Genomic DNA, 17649 nt, shown 5'->3' with positions numbered 1-17649 from the left:
TGGTCACCAAATGTGGGGGATAAGAGGTTTCCTACACCAAGCAATTCTGTCCCACCAGTTGGGTATCCTACAATTTAACTCAATTCTAGCACTATCTACCTGGAGCGACAGCCATCGAACTATAGCCAGTCAATGTCCTTACTTTGCCTCCGAGTCTTCTCTGTAAAGACCTTGCTCCTATCTCCTGATGATGGCGTGCTCCTGACTATGTCTGGTTTGCGGCTGCCCCATTCAAGTTGATGTTTGTTCAAATAAACTCTTAAAAATTTGAATCTGCCTCAGTTTGTCTTTAAGTGCAAGGTATGTGGAAAGAGGCAGGGGCCTCCATGCTCCCAGGCCTGCCCACTGTCCATGTGTCCACCAACACGAAGCTCTCTGAACCCCACATTTAATGACTAATTAAATCATTGCCATTAGTAATTTATTCCATTTGATTTTAATCTTTTTGAGTTTGTTAAAACTTCTTTTGTGTCCTAATATGTGGTCTATCTTTAAAAATGGTTCATATGTACTTAAGGATATTTATATTCTGTGGCTTTGGAGTGAAATGTTCTGTAAATATCAATGAAATTCATCTGATTTAATGTTTCATGTAAGTTCACTGTTTCCTTGTTGGTTTTTTTTATATGGAAGATATACCCAGTGACATGAGTGGGGTGTTAAAATATGACTGATTGTATTGCTGTCGATCTCTCCCTTAAAATTCACCAAGAGTGTTTTATATATATTTAGGTGCTCCTATCCTGGGTGCATGCATGTTTACTCGGGTTATATCCTCTTGGATCAATCCCTTTGACGTTATGTAGTGACCTTCTTAGTCTCTTGTGAAGGCCTTTGTTCTGAAGTCTATTTGTAAGTATTGCTACCCTGGCTTGTTCCTCATTTTCATTTACATGGTATTTTTTTTTCTATCCCTTCACTTTCATCCTGTGTGAGTCTTTTGTTCTGAGGTGGGTCTTGTGTGAACAGCATATATATATATGGATCATGCTTTCTTATCCATTCAGCTACCCTTCATCTTTTTATTGGTGCATTTAGTCCATTTATATTTAAAGTTATTATTGATAGGTATTTATTGACTGCCATTTTCATTCTTTACACCTATGTTCATACACACACACACACACACACACACACACACACACACATATAAAGCATTTCCTTTAACATTTCTTACAATTCCAGTTTGATGGTAATATACTACTTCTTTAGTGTTTTGTTTTGTCTTGGCAATTTTATTTCACCTTCAATTTTAAATTATATCCTTGCTAGTTAGAATAGTCTTGGTTGTAAATCCTTGTTTTTTACTACTTTGAATACTTCATGCCCTTCTCTTCTGTAACCCAGTGTTGTTTCCCTCACTGTGGATCACAGCAGGATGGGGCAGACACAGCGGTTCCTCTGGTGGGGGCGGGCACTGCCCATTCACTGGATGTGTGCAAGGCCGATCATCTTTTCCCCAGCCACATCGTCCAGCCCTTGCCCAGCTCTCTGCCCAAAGTTCTTCCAGAGAACAGAAGGCCCCAGAGTCACTGCTGGGTGTACCAATCAGACCCCTTTGCCAGCCCCGAGCTTCTCCGTGTGGCCTCTCCCCCAATCTCAGATCAGAGGGGATGGCCCAGGCTGGCGTGGTAACAAAGAAATCGTTCTTTGCCTGGGATGGTGCAGCCTGACTCTCCCAGGTGGACCGAATCCCAGCTAATTCCCACCGCCCAGTGCTGCACAGGCTCCCTTCACTTCCCTATGCCCCGGATTGGGGGTCCCTGTGTGGGACTGAGACCCCACACTCCCATGGAGTGAGGGTTCTACTGCCGCTTAGTCCTCTGGCCTCCCAGCTGTGCGCCTGCATGAGCTGGCTCACCCTCTGCCTCTCCTCCTGACTTTCCTCCGTGCTCCCTGCTCTCAGTATTTCAGATCAGCCGCACTTCAGCAGGTGTTTCAAGCCACTTGTTCTGCCGTTTGGCCGCAAGTCCTGTACTGTATAGGGTTGGGAGCAAGCGCTTGGAACCTCCAGCTACTCTGCTGCCATCTTGGAATTCCTGATGGAAGATTGGTTTAAAGTTTCAGGTGGCCCTCAGGAATACAGTTTATTCCACTGTACCGTGGAGGGGAGTCCTCTCGTCCCCTGGAGGGAAGGACCATATTTCACTCCTTTGTATCGCCACACACACTCCCCCCAGCTGACTTGACTTGAGTTGAGCTAAGCCACTTCTCAAATGACTCATTTTGATGTAGAATGCAGTAAACAAAATATCCTGCTGTACTAGTAAAAGCTGTAAATAAAACCAGAGCTATCTCTATGTATTGTAGAAGCAAGGTCAATAGGCACCTCCATATAATAGTATATGGTATGGGGAAACCAGAAAAAGAATTTTATCCTACTCACTGTGCTATTTTAGACCATTATCCTGTGTAATGAAAATAAGAAGATACCATTGTTTCTCTTCTTTTCCCCTTGGTTTCCTTGTCTCTAAAAGTCTCTCGTGAAATCCTCCCTTCCATAGGGCCCACAATTCCACCACTGGAAACTTGTTCCTTTGCATTCAGTATTGCCCTTTCTGGGCAAAGTTTTAAAATGTAAATACCCCCAATATGGTAGCTCAGTGGTTAGAGCATTGGCCCACAGACCAAAGGATGGAGGGTTTGATTCCTAGTCAAGCATGCTTACCTAGGTTGCAGGTTTCCCAGGCCTGGTAGGCACATGTGTGGGAAGTAACCAATTGATGTGTCTCTCTCACATTGATGTTTCTTCCCCCCCCCCCCCACCATCGGCACCACCCCCCTATAGAAATCAGTGGGAAAAATATGTTTGGGTGAAATTTTTTTAAAAAGAAATAAATAAATAAAACGTAAATACCTCTGGGAGAAGTAACACATTACAACCCTATTACTTTGTATAAATACATTTAACCGAGGGTTTACTCTTAATAAAAAAGACTGAGAATTATGTAAAAGGAAGAGAGAAATGATGCCCAGAGAAGAAGAAAATACATGGGGCAAGGGAGAATGGTGTTCAAGTACAAGTTGGCCTCTGTCCCAAGCTTGCTGTGGTCTGGTCCTGAATGAAATCAATAATAACAATTTCAGTAGCTTTTTTTTAAATATATATTTTATTGATTTTTTTACAGAGAGGAAGGGAGAGGGATAGAGAGCTAGAAACATCGATGAGAGAGAAACATCAACCAGCTGCCTCTTGCACACCCCCTACCGGGGATGTGCCCGCAACCAATGTACATGCTCTTGCCCAGAATCGAACCTGGGACCTTTCAGTCTGCCAAACCGGCTTCTGCAATTATTGTTCATTTTGTGAGACTCATTTCTTCTTGGTAAAACTCCTTTACTTTAGGCTATTATCCCTTTGTAATTAAAACAATATATTGTATCCTCCACTTGGGATTCCTTTGAAATGGAGTAGATAATAACACCATGGCAGGCTGAAAGCTTTTATTTAGTTTCTCTTGAGTCAAAGCAGAAGCTTTCAGGAAAGATTTATCATGCTAGGTCCAGAGAGTTATCTCAAATGACTCACACGCATGATATGGGAGCCCTGGAGGAGACTGGAAGCTTCTACTGTGAAGAAGGTGAAAATATAAGATCATCTCACTGCTGTTACTGGACCAAGTGACTAATCACCTGTCGATTTATTGGAGGAAAAGTAGGAGCTCTGACATTAGCAGAGCCAAGACGGGGGTTTTCTCTCTTCTAAACAAACAAATCTTTCCCTCACTTTTTTCATCTGCTAGGAAAATGTTTCTTTATAGGCACATCTTGTAGAAAGAGGACTTAAAGAATTGCTTAGTCTTTTTAAGGGGCACTAATGGTGGGCTTCAGAGTGTTTATCTACAAACTAGAGGCCTGGTGCACGAATTTGTGCACATGAAAAGAAAATTCATTAGAAGAAATATTTTAATATCACTATTCACCCTCTATAATAGAAGTGTCAACCAAATTCACAATCAACAATGACAGATGGTAACACATGCATGGGATTGGTGCCAGTGAGAGCTTTATATAGACAAACTTGCCTAATTAGACCTGCTTTTTGATTTAGCTAAACTTTTTCCCGCCCAGTGAAGCACCCCAACTTCTCTTTTAGGTATTTGTCAGCAACACAGCAGTAAATATCAACATGAAGCAGATTATTATTGTGGATTACACAGGGAGAACAAAGGGTAAAATATTTAACTGCAGCAGTGTTTGACTATATTCTGAGAAAACCTGAAGTCATTTTCAAGGTCCACTATTTCTTACTTCTTTTCAGTTGGGTCAAGTTTCCAAGATTTCTAAATCTCCATTTTCTGGCTAATGAAAAGAAAATAGGGTTCTACCGAGTCTCTTATCTACCTACTCCAGGACTTCTGTGAGGATCAAATGAGATGAAGCATGTGTAAATGCTTCACAGACATTTGGTTAAAGTGTAAAATGTTTTCACCTGGCTATAAAACAAGTTGTGCTCCTGGGCTAAAGAAACTCAAAGGGGACTAGTTGCTAGGGAAAAGAAGAAAGGCTTTGCTATGTGACATTATTACCATTTCTGGGCTGGGCTGGGCCGTGGGCCACATTTTTCACCATGGGGGTCTTGGTAGCATCGACAGCGATTTGGTGAGCTGTTGGTCTGGGGTGGTGGCACGGCCTGTGTCTCACTTGAGGGAAGCCGAGTGTTGCTTTGTCAGTGCCAAGTGCACAGTGCCGTTTCTTTGTAAATGGCCTGTGCGTGTCACAACAGCTCCTGCATTGAGCATCTGCCCCCTCTTGGTCAGTGCACATCATAGCGACCAGTTGGATGGTCAGAGGGACACTTAGCATATTAGCCTTTTATATGTAGAGATTGGGTTAATGATGCTCACCTTGAAGAGCAGTTATGAAAATATGAGGTTGTGTGAGAAGCACTTGGCCAGAGCCATGCGAAAGGGAGATGCTCCATGGATATTAGTTCCCTTCCCAACTTCTCTCAACTGACTGTAACCTCAAAACTTTGGGGAGCTACCTTGCCCAGACTTGTAGATTACACTGCTGACTTCTTCTAGTCTGGCTTCAACTCCTTTTCTGACAAGAAGCTGCTTCTTACAGGTGAAAAACATATATATTTTTTATTCTTAATGTCTCATATTTTTAAAAAAAACAAAAATTGGAATGCACAACTTCAGGATATGAATGATTGGTGTTTTTCTCCCCCACCCCCTCTTTCATATGTACTAACTAACTTACATGAAAAGTGTTTCAAAGCCAAGCCAAAATAATTAACTCACGTTCAGTTGTACTAGTATATTCAAAGAACTATCTTTTTTGAAGAATGAATACACCAAAAGAAAGAAAATTCAGAAGAAAAAAAAAAAAGTCCTTGATTGACATCGGGACTGTCGGAGCCAGCAGAGCCATCCCAGACGCACCTTCTTCATTTGCTAATCACTCGGGATTGTTGGAGTTGGTTGCCAACAATGAATGTTATGTCTCCTTCGCTGGCCATGGGTTGGCCTTGCTTTGCCAAGCAGCCTGGGACATTTTGGTCCTTGGCCGTGTGTGCCGCCACTTCCTGAGACCCACGGATCTTGTGACATACACTCTGAGTGTTACTGAGCTGAGATGCCTGGAAAACGATCAGTGTTCAAGTAATGGGAGTGAAGGGAAACGTTCTCCAAAAATAGAAACATAAACAGACGTAAGGTTGAGCAATAAGTCAAGTTGCTTTATTATTTTGCCTTGGCAGTTTGATGCTGTGGCTTATTTTTGTCCCACTCCTTACATTCTTTAGCCAAGGCAAAAGGACTGGCTACTCCCCCACCCTTTCTTCCACCTCAGAGATAAACTGCTTGGGGGCCAGGACCGTGCCTTCCAATAAACAACTCAACTAGGTGACACTCACTCAATGAAAGACGGAATCACCTAATAAATGTGACACTGAAGTCCAGGCTATGTGCTCCGTGTAGTCAGTTCCCTTTGGTCATCACCATCCTTCATGGGGCTAATCCCCAAATCGACAGAGAATTCTCTGTCGCTGCTTCCTCTTTGTCAGGTGGAATGGCCTCAGCTCGACTAGATGGAGAAGCACAAAGGCTTCCATCTGAAAGATTTAGAAAGCTTAGTTACTGAGCTGGTTCAAGTCTTAAATTCTTTCTAATTACTGGGCAAGTCTTATCTATCCAGAGCCAGCTGTTGAAAAAAAAAAAATGAGTTTAGCAAAATGTGCCTCAAACTCTTTTTCCCCTACATCTTTTTCTCACTGTCACTGGCTACCCTCACATCTTACTCTCCTTCTCAGAATAAACTCTTGGGGTGATAACCATTGGATAAATATACATCAGGTAGCAATCCAAACAGAGAAGTCAGCTCTGGCCTTTCTGCCTACCATACCCCAGCCCTTTCGAAGCCATTCTCCCTTCATTCTGAGCCCAGCCCCATTTCTTAGATCCACCCGGGGCTGTGGTATGGTGGTTACAGCACCGGCCTTAGAGTCTAGCTGTGTGACTCTGAACAGTAAAATGGGTACAAAACACCTACTCTTGGGTGAACATTTAGCAAGATGATACTTCCAAAGGACCAGAAACATGGCAAGTGCCCATAACTGGTAACTGCTGTTGTTAGTCTCGATTTAAGCCGCCTTACCTCTTGCCCTTGCCTCCCCAGTTCTGAACTCCCACCTTAACTCGGTACTTTGTTCTGACCACTCTCTCCCCGAACCTGCATCTTTGAGACCAGGATCTTAATGTGTCCACCTCTAGCACCTGATTCCACTCCCGGTGTCTAGCAAAGAGTAGACATTCGATCAATGCTGAGTGTAGGAATGGGCCCAACACTCTGACTTAGATGAGGGCAGTGGGGCTGCCTCCTGGGCCCCTGACTTGTTTCCTGAGTTGCAGTTCCTCTTCAGCTGGGCTCCAGCTGAGCTGTTTTAGTTCTCAGAGAGGACTAACAGTTTTTCCATGGAGTACCCTACGTGTAGCGGCCCACAGGCTAGGCGCTGTATTACCTCAGTTACTCTTCATGAAATAAGAGTGAGAACTAAGCTTGCCCAAATGCATTGTTAACCAGCGGCATATCTGAGACTCCAACCAAGGCCAAGCTCCTAAGCCTGTGGTCTGACAGCTAAGCGTCCCTGCTTCCTTCGTGGTTGGAAAGGTTTCCTAAGGATCATGGTTTAGGGGAGGCTGCCCCTTCCACCCACGGTTGTTAGTTTTCCCCTTTGAGGCCATCTGATATGCCTCACTTACCTTCCACTTGACCCGCCCGCAGGTCGTTAAGAACAGGTGGCCTGATGCCAGACCTTTTCCTTTGTGGGTTAGACATCCCTCATCCATCTTCTCCCCTGCAGAATGGCTTCCGGCCCCTCCTGGCCCGGCTCCCACCTCTGGACATGTTCCCCTGGGTCCCGGCTGCTCAGCAAGGACAGTGCCCAGCACGAGCCCCCCTCCCCGGGTGCTGCCCGTGGAGCAGGGAGCCGACGGGGCTCTTGCTCCCTCGGGTACACCGGGCCCCTGCTTCAGAGAAAGTCTCCCTCAGTGTGCTCATCCTGCCAGCTCACCTCTGCACACACACAGCTGGCCTTTTAGGACTAAGTGGGAGGCTTCCCCGTTCGTGCCTGTTGAGTCCCTCCTTGTTATATCTATCTGGGCCATCGCCTCAGCCTGCTGAGAGCTTCCTGAATCCTGATCGTGTCATCCAACCCCCTCAGCACACTTGATCAGCTTGTTCTGCAAACCCAGCCAAGTCGTGACTAAAAATGTTGACTGAGACCCTGCAGCAAGTGACTAGAGACCTCCCTCAAAGCTGACACCGATTCATGAACCATCCGTCTTTGCCTGTGATCTCGTTCACCCAGTTACAAACACACTTAACCGTCCGGGCTCACAGGGCTCTGTCCTGCAGAAACCCACCGGGCTGATCTCCCAGCAACAAAGGAAATGAGCCCCGTCTGGCGCTCCTGGTTCTGCGGGAGCTCCTGCTGTTCTGTATGGGTCAGCCTGGCGGGTGATCTGAGCCCGCACTTCTCCTGATGATGTCTGAGCATATGCTGGGTGTCGCCATGACAGGGTAAGTCACCTGTAATCACTCCCAGAGCTCCAGCAGGCCAGAGCTCCCCCTGACCTCCCCTAACACAAAGCAAAACTACTTAATACCGAAGACCAGCCTAAGGTGAATTGTGAAATTTGTCTTTGCTTCTCTGACCCCCTCCCTATTTTAGAATACCCTCGTTTCCCTACCCCACAGGAACCCTGTGACCGCATGAGCCCTCTGTCCTCCCAAGGGGCCCACCTTGGTACCCCATCTCACTCCTGGCCTCCCAGGGATGCCACAGGCTTCTCAATGAACTCCTCTTGAGCCCTCCCTCCTCCATCCCAGTTTCTTAAGCACTGATCTCAGGTTGAGATAAAGGAAAAAGCAACTGGACCAAAAGAATTCACATCAAGGTTCTGAGTGCTGAATTACCCTGCACTTTTAAAACAAGCATAGGTAACCCCAACTAGCCTCTAGTGAGTGAATTAGAGGTCGTGTGATACATTTTTGGCAAAGAATTACAAGCAGAATTGGCTGACAGTGAAAGGGTAGGGGCGGCCGTGCGGGAGGGGAGTTGTACTAGTCAAGGTTCTTGAATGCAAATAACAGAAATGTACTCTGATGACCTTGATTAGAAAAAAGGATTTAGAAAGGGTGTCAGGTACTGTTCTGGGAGCTCTAGGGAAACTGAAAAGTCAGACAGACCCCAGAAAGGGTAAGCAGTGGAGAAAACTCATGTAGAGTCCGCAACAAGAGCAGCCCGTCCGGAAGGCTGTGGTGGGAGGGAAAGCCCGCCGATGGACTCTTGCTTCTACTGGACACTCCACCGAATCATCGCCAGGCACCCGAATCTCTGCCTCTGCTCCCTTAATCATTCTCAAATGCCCCAAAGAGTCAGAACCAGGACCGAAGCATCCATGGGCTGAGCCTGAGCCACGTGGCCTGCCCCAGCACCGGGGCTTTCCTGACGGGAGAGTTGTCTCTCACCCTCCCCGCTTAGTGTAGGATTCAGAGGTAAAGCATCCAAGAGCATGGGGAATGCCCAGTGTGATTCCTAGAGCTCCTTACGCTTTCCCATGTATTTCACTGAGAGTCTGCCATGGCCTGCCTCTTCTATGGTTGGAGGGGGGGGGGGGGGGGGGGGCGGGGTGATTGGAAGGAACTAGCCATCTTCAAAAGTTATCAACTCAGGTAACTTGGAACTGCAGTAACCCAAACACAGCAGCCAGAACCTTGACTTTACATTCTAATAAAAAGTTAAAACCACGTGTGTGTTTTTTTCACTTTTTATTTGAATACTAGAGCACCAATGCACGAAAATTTGTGCAAGAGTAAGCCTTCCTTCCCTCAGCTGCGGGCACTGGCTTCACTCCAAGACCAGGTGGCTTCCCTCCAGCCCGGCTTCATCCAGAATGATGTCCGGAAGGACGTCTGGTCAAATTAGCATATTATCCTTTTATTATTATAGATAACACACATACAGAAAAGTGCACAAATCACAAATGTATAGCACTATGAACTCTCACAAAGTGAATATTCTTGAACTTGTTCAAGAAATATTATCAGCACCCTAGATGCCGCCCATCTTGTATCAGTCACTACCTTCCAAGGTAACCACTATCCTGACCTCTGGCACAACACGTTAGTTTTTGAACTTTAAAACATGGTATCACATAGTAGTTTATCTTTTATGGCTGGCTTTTTCTCTCACAACATCCTCTTTGTGAAATTCACTCACATTGTCGGGTAAGGCTGTAGCTGACCAACCGCTTTACAAAGATTGCTACTGCACTTCCCGGTTGTCCCCAGGGCCTCTGGGAGTTATGACATCACATCCTGAGAGCAGCTCAGAAAGCAAAACCTATAGATGTTTGTTACATTCACAAGAAATGTACACCCAGCCATGATTAGTGCTCTCTAGTGCACTAAAGCATTGCTGACTTTCTTTGTAATCTGCTAAAATCAGGGGAGTCTGTTAGTAGTGTTAAGGACATAAAGAATAACTTAGCCCTAGCCAGTTTGGCTCAGTGGATAGAGGATCAGCCCTTGGACTGAAGGGTCCCAGGTTCCATTCCCATCAAGGGCACATATCTTGGTTGCAGGCTCCATCTCCACCCTAGTCACATCATTGTTTCTCTCTCTGTCTCTCTCCCTCCTTTCCACTCTCTCTAAAAATCAATGGAAAAAATATCATTGGGTGAGTGTTAGCAACAACAACAAAAAAGAAGAACTTGGATTTACAGGTGTGCTTTTATGTAAGCTTAACATGCTCTACAAAGTGTCCTCTTTGTTCCTGAAAGCGCTTGCACCAGAAACAGAACTCAACTTCATAAGCCGTTCAAGGACTTGGTTTACTTAAGGGTATTTGGAGGGCATGGGATGTTCTGTGATCGACAAGAACGGACTCTGCACCTGGACATGCCCACGAGAGCCACCTCCATGCCCAGCGCAGTGGTCTCTAAATCCCTGGTGATTGGGGCTACCTGGGCTTGAGGAATCATGACAGTGAGGGAAGGGTTACTGGTGCAACCAGAGATAACAAAACAGGTTTACAAAGAGACTGCTGAGGGAGACAAGGGGATGCATTCACAGAGGGGCTGGCCGCCAGCAGGACAAGGAATGCCGGTAGTCAGACCTAAAACATTTCTGCTCTCCCAAAAATGTGCTCTGGAAGAGCAATGCCCTTGAAGAAACGGGCTGGGATTACATTGCACTCTCTGGGTGTGCCTGCAGCCATATGATACTGTCTTTGGGGAGAAGAAGGATCTAAAGGTGAGAAGCCAGGGGGACAGAAAGGGTGGCCAGCAGGGCTTTGTGGGAGAAAAATTCCTGACACTCAGCTGTTCTGTAAATGGAAAAAGAAAGTACTTTATATTCCATAGGACTCTGCGAATGAAGCCATCGCTGGAAAACCTCTACTCTTTTTTTTAAAAAAATATATTTTATTGATTTCTACAGAGAGGAAGGGAGAGGGATAGAGAGCTAGAAACATCGATGAGAGAGAGTCATCGATCAGCTGCCTCTTGCACAGCCCCTACTGGGATGTGCCCACAACCAATGTACATGCCCTTGACCGGAATCAAACCCGGGACCTTTCAGTCCCCAAGCCGACACTCTATCCATTGAGCCAAACCAGAAAACCTCTACTCTTGATGAGCTCATAGGAACAGGACAAGGAGGTTGCTGCATGTGAGAGTTCCCAGTTAGTGAGGAAGGAAGGCAGCGAGGGCTGTCAGGCTCCCGGGCTCTCGGGAGACATTGCAGGTTTAGAGGAACGCTTGAAGCGCTGCTTTGAGACGGCCTTTCTTCTTGGTGCAGGAGGAAGCAGGCAGGTTGACACTGGCTCTTTCTCGGGGCGGGAAAAAGCCCCGTGGGAATTAATCCCTCTCCTTACCTGTGATTCAGATCCCTGTTGTCCAGGAGTCTTTTGTCCCAAGTAGCCCTGCTGGTCAGGGACCGTCTCTTTCATCTTGACATTCCCACAGTGCCTGACTGAGGACAGCACATTGGCTCCCAGCGGAGAGGAGGGGCTCAGGAGCTCCTTTAGCCTTAGAAGAAGGTTGCCCTACCTGGTTTGGCTCAGTGGATAGAGTGTCGGCCCACAGATTGAAGGGTTCCGTTCCAGTCAAGGGCAAAAGTTTTTGCACAGCAAACAACCATCAACAAAATGAAAAGACAACCCACTGAATGGGAGAACATATTCACCAATACATTCAATAAGGGGTTGATATCCAAAGTTTATAAAGTATTTATAAAACTCACACACACACACACACACACACACACACACACACAAACACCCCAAATAATCCAATTTAAAAAATGGGCAAAGGACCTGAATAAACACTTCTCCAAAGAGGACATACAGATGGCCAACAGACATACGAAAAGATGCACTATGTCACTAATCAGAAAAATGCAAATTAAAACACAATGAGCCCTAACCAATTTGGCTTAATGGATAGAGCGTCGGTCTGTGAACTGAAGGGTCCCAGGTTCAATTCCGGTCAAGGGCATGTAACCTGGTTGTGGGCACATCCACAGTGGGGGGGGGGGGGGTGCAGGAGGTAATTGATTGATATTTCTCTCTCATCAATGTTTCTAACCCTCTATCTCTCTCCCTTCCTCTCTGTAAAATATCAAATATATATATATATATATATATATATATATATATATATATATATATTTAGAAACCACAATGAGATGTCACCTCACACCTGTCACTATGACTGTCATCAATAAATACACAAACAGCAAGTGTTGAGGACTCAGAGAAAAGAGGAACCTCGTGCACTGGTGGTGGGAAGGCAGATTAGTGAAGCCACTGTGAAAAGCAGTATTGAGTTACCTCAAAACCTTAAAAATGGAACTTATGATGCTGGATTCCACTTTTGGGAACTTCTCTGAAGAAACCTGAAACACAAATTCAAAAGAATATATGCACCCCTACATTCATTGAAGCATTATTTACAATGGCCAAGATTTGGAAGCAGCTTGACTGTTCATCAGTAGATGAATGGATGAAAAAGTTTTGGTGCATCGACAAAATGGAAAACTCCTTGGCCATAAAAAACAGAAATGTTACCATTTGCAACAGCATGGATGGGCCTGGAGGGCATTATGCTAAGTGCAATAAGCCAATCAGAGAAAGACAAGCACCATTTGATTTCACTCATGTGTGGAATCTAATGAACAAATTCAACTACCAAGCAAATAGAGACAAAATCCTAGGCTGACAGCTGTTGGAGGTATGGGCTGGATGAGCGGGGTGGAAAAATAGTGAAAAAAAAGAGAGAAAAAACTCAAGGACATGGACAATAGAGTGGTGATTGGAGGGAGAATGGGGGGGAGGGGTGTGGACTAGGACTCAGGGGGGTCAAATGGGGGCAGGCAGGTGAAGACCTGACTTGGGGTGGTGAGCACACTGTACAGTGCACAGATGATGTGCTGCGGAATTGTGCACCTGAAACCAGTATAATTTTGTTAACCAGTGTCACCCCGATACATTCGACAAAAAGGGGAAAAATAGAAAAAATTAAAATAAAGGGTATGTGCAGGTGGGAGGGGAACTTCTACAACACAGCTGGAGCTCTCCTCCCAAACGTCAATCCCCCAAACCCGTTCCAAGTTATCCTTTCCCTGAGGCCCAAGGCCAGCCTTCCTCTGTCGCGGGCCCTTAGGAAAATGCCCATATTCCTGAGATGTTGGGCCTATCAGCTAACACTTTCCTTATCAGCCGCAGCACCTTTGTTATCAGCAGACACCTTGGCTTAAATTATTTGACAACTTTCCAAGTGCGTGTGGGAAAGAGACCCCGCTGGGGCGAGGTGAAGTGGAGACAGGCTGGGGGAATGCCAAGTGGGAGGCCAGGGCTGTGAGAGGATGCCAGAGATATGGCTCGCTAACTTGACCACTTGCTCTACTTAGCCTGCACTCAGGGGGGAGAGGATGGAGGGAGGGGAGGAGGTGTGTGTGTGAGTGAGTGTGTGTGTGTGTGTGTGTGTGTGTGTGTGTGTGTGTGTAATCTATGTAAAGACTCCTTGGAAGCAGAAAACAAGTTCTGAGTAAAGGATTGCAGGAGAGTTTTCCTGGCTTAAATGGAACTCATAAGCTCTTAAGGGATGACTGATCTATCTATGGACTTGTTTTGAAGAAGAGGAAAAAAGAGACAGCTGCTCTCCTAATACCTAGTTTGTCCTTGTCCCCTCCTAAAAGGCCATTTGAAATGTACTCTTGCCCACTCCAGGCCACTCTCTGAAGTCGGTAAGTGGTTCCACGGTGGCAAACTTGTTGACTAGTATTAAATCCTGTAGGTTATAGCCAGCACCTGGCAGCTGGTGAGCTTTGGCAGATGCAAGGGGTGAGTGGACTGTTGTCAAGGACTGACCACTGAGACCAGGGCCTGCTCCCCAAGCAGCGCCTCCAAGGCGTAAGCTCCATGTAGGTCACAGGGCTTCCACCTTCTCTCACAGAGAATCCATGCATCTACAGGTTACACTGCCCCTAGCTTCCAGCATCATTTACTCCATTTTTTCTCCTAAATTCTTCTATATATTTTTTTATTAATATGTTTTAGTGTGACTCCAGTGACCATGAAAAAAAGTAATCACATTAAAAATACTTTTAAGCCCTAACTGGCTTGGCTCAGTGGATAGAGCATCAGCCTGTGGACTGTGGGGTACAAGGTTCGGTCAAGGGCATGTACCTTGGTTTTGGGCACATCCCCAGTAGGGAGTGTGAAGGAGGCAACTGATCGGTGTTTGTCTTTCATTGATGTTTCTCTTTCCCTCTTCCTTCCTCTCTGTAAAAAAATCAATAAAATATGTTTTAAAAATACTTTTAAATAATATTTAATGCCTTGGAAAATTGGTTAAACAAGATAAGGGTGCCGAAACTGGTTTGGCTCAGTGGATAGAGCGTCAGCCTGAGGACTGGAAGGTCCCAGGTTTGATTCCGGTCAGGGGTATGTACCTTGGTTGTGGGCACAACCCCAGTAGGGGGTGGGCAAGAGGCAGCTGATCGATGATTCTCTCTCATCGATGTTTCTAACTCTCTATCAATAAAATATATTTTTTAAAAGATAAGGGTAATGGTTCATATACAAAATTATAAACACAGTGTTATCCCAACTACAAAAATATAGCATTGCTGTTGTTCCTCAGTGTCCAAAGGTAATTGGTTTTAAGACCCCTATTAATACCAAAATCCATGAATGCTCAAATCCCTCATTTAAATGGCATATTATTTGCCTATAACCCATGCACATTCTCCCTTATATTTTACTCATCTATAGATTACTTATAATATCTATGATAATACAATGCAAATGCTATGGAAGTAGTTGTTGTACTAAATTCTTTAGGGAATAATGACAAGAAAAATATGTCTGTACATGTTCAGCACAGACGCATTATCATAGGCCCAACTACATAGTATATCAGCAACAGCATGACTTTTTTCTTTAATATTTTTTATCTACAGTTAATTGAATCCACACATGTGAAACCCATGAATATGGAGGACCAACTGTACATACCTTTGTATATAAAAAAGGGAGACAGAAAGAAAGAAAAACACCAAAATGCTCACATGGTTAATGTTAACACTGGCTGTCTCTGAGCACTGAGGTTGTGAGTAACTTCCATTGCCTTTCCTAAAGCCGTGCCTTCCTTCCTGATTCCTTGCATCACCTATCAAGTCACCGTCACCTTTCACCTGTGCTTCTACAGCAGCCTCTTCCTGGTCTCCCCGCAGCGGGTCTTCACTCACCACATAGAATCAAGGAGAATCTTCTTCCAATGCAAACCGGGGGCTCATGGAGAAAAGATGGCACACGGGCACCAGCTGCTGGCTCCTTCCGTGAAGCCCAACCCAGGATATTCTCAAGTAGCAAACGTTGAACGCAATGAATACCAATACTTATTGAAAGAAGTGTTTGTTGGTATGCTTGTTTGTTGGCTGGCCTAAAGCCCAAAGTTGGTTAGATTTTGGGTGGAGGTAGCAAGTGCAGAAAATGGCAGCTTAGAGCATACAAGAACTAGAAACTTCAGCTGGTATTCGTTTTCTATTGACCTGTAACAAATTACTGCAAACTTTGCTTCAAACAACACCCATTCATATCAGCCAGTTCCTGTGATCCAGAAGGCCCAGCATGGCTTAGCTGGGTCCTCGGCTCAGGACCTCATAAGGCTGCCATCCAAATGTCAGTCAGGCTGCATTTTGTTCTGGGGCTTGGGGGTTGCCTTTCAAGCTCCTATGGTTGTTGGCAGTTTTATTCATTGTGGCTAAGATCCCTGCTTTCTTCCTGGCTCTTTCTCCTGGCTCCTGAAAGCCCCACAGCTTTCTGCCAGGTGGCCTCTCACAACCTGGTCCTTCCTTCTTCAAGGCCAGCAGGAGAAGCACGCCCTCTCCAGTACGCAACATGGAGTCTTAGAAAGTAGAAGGTGACCACAGGAGGGACTCTTGCATCCCATTTACAGGTCCCACTCACATTCAAGGAGAGGGGGTCCTACAGGCATAGAGACCAATGGAACAGAACAGATACCCCAGACACTGACCCACTCCATTATGGTCAATTAATATTTGACAAAGGAGGCAAGAGCATACAATGGAGTAAAGACAGTCTCCTAATTAATGGTGTTGGGAGAATTGGACAGGTAGATGCAAAAAAATGGAACTAAACCACCAATTTACACCATACATAAGAATAAAGTCAAAATGGGTAAAAGGCCAAAAATGTAAGTCACAAAACCATAAAAATTCTAGAAGAAAACACAGGCAGTAAGATTTCAGACATCTCACACAGCAGAATCTTCACCAATACATCTCCTAGGGCAGTGTTTCCCAAACTTTTGGCATATGTGTACCCCTTCTATAATTTTCGTAACGCCGAGTACCCCTCTTACTCATGAGAATGTAGAATTAGGCGCAGCTAAGCACGGTGCAGTGCATATCCCCACCAAACTCCGGTGCAACGCGTACTCCCACCAAACTCTTCCCGTACCCCTGGGGGTACGCGTACCACACTTTGGGAAACACTGTCCTAGGGCAAGAGAAACAAAGGGGGGGGAAATAAGCCAACATCTAACTAACAAGCTTCTGCCTTGCAAAATAATCTGTCTTCAAAATGGAAAGGGTGTCCACTGTATGGGAGGACATATTTGCCAATGATACATCTGATAAGGGGTTAATTTCCAAAATATATAAAGAACTCATGCACCTCAACACCATAAAGACAAACAAGGGGTTAATTTCCAAAATATATAAAGAATTCATGCATCTCAACACCATAAAGACAAACAATTCAATTTAAAAAAAATAGGCTAAGAAGCTGAATAGAAACTTCTCCAAAGAAGATATACAGATGGCCAAGAGACATATGAAAAAAATGTGCAACGTCACTAATCAGAGAAAACTACAAGGAGGTATTCCCCAACACGTGCCAGAATGGCTTTCATCAATAAATCAACAAACAGCAAGTGCTGGCAAGGATGTGAAGAAAAGGGAACCCTAGTGCACTGCTGGTGGGAATGCAGACTGGAGCAGGCACTGTGGAAAACAGTATGGAGTTTCCTCAGAAAATTAAAAGTGGAACTGCCATTTGACCCAGTGATCCCACTTCTGGGAATATTCCCTAGGAATCCCTAACACCAATCAGAAAGAATGGATGTACCCCTAAATTAAGATGACAAGGTGTCCTGCTTTTGGCAGGACAGTCCCGATTTTTAACAATTTGTCCCACGTCCAGCGGCGTTTTTAAAAAGTCCTGATTTTTGGAAAGAATGCACAACAAGATGGTTCAAAAATGGGGGAAAGGAGGTGTGATAGAGTTTCTAGTTCATCACAGTTCTGACATTCAGTCAGGCAAATGTTAGACTTCTTTGATTAGGTTTCAGGGTGTGGGAGTAAATGCTCTACACCTCTTCTCCTTCATGACCCTGTGTTCTATCCTCTGGGTCATTCTTCCTTCCATGTTTGCAGCTGAGGAATTTTTCCAGCTTCCTGCCAGGTGCTCTGGGTCTTCTTCCAAGCCAGAGCTAGAGTAGAGCGAGGGGCATCTTGGAAGGTGAGAGAAGGCCATGGAGATAACAGATTGGTTTCACTTTGGGGTATGGAAGGGATTAAATATGATCTAGATAGTGGGAGTCAGATTTC

Source organism: Pipistrellus hanaki (assembly GCF_964339955.1).
Source record: "Pipistrellus hanaki genome assembly, chromosome: 18".
Taxonomy (NCBI): Eukaryota; Metazoa; Chordata; class Mammalia; order Chiroptera; family Vespertilionidae; genus Pipistrellus; species Pipistrellus hanaki.
Note: the sequence above shows the minus strand (reverse complement) of the source record.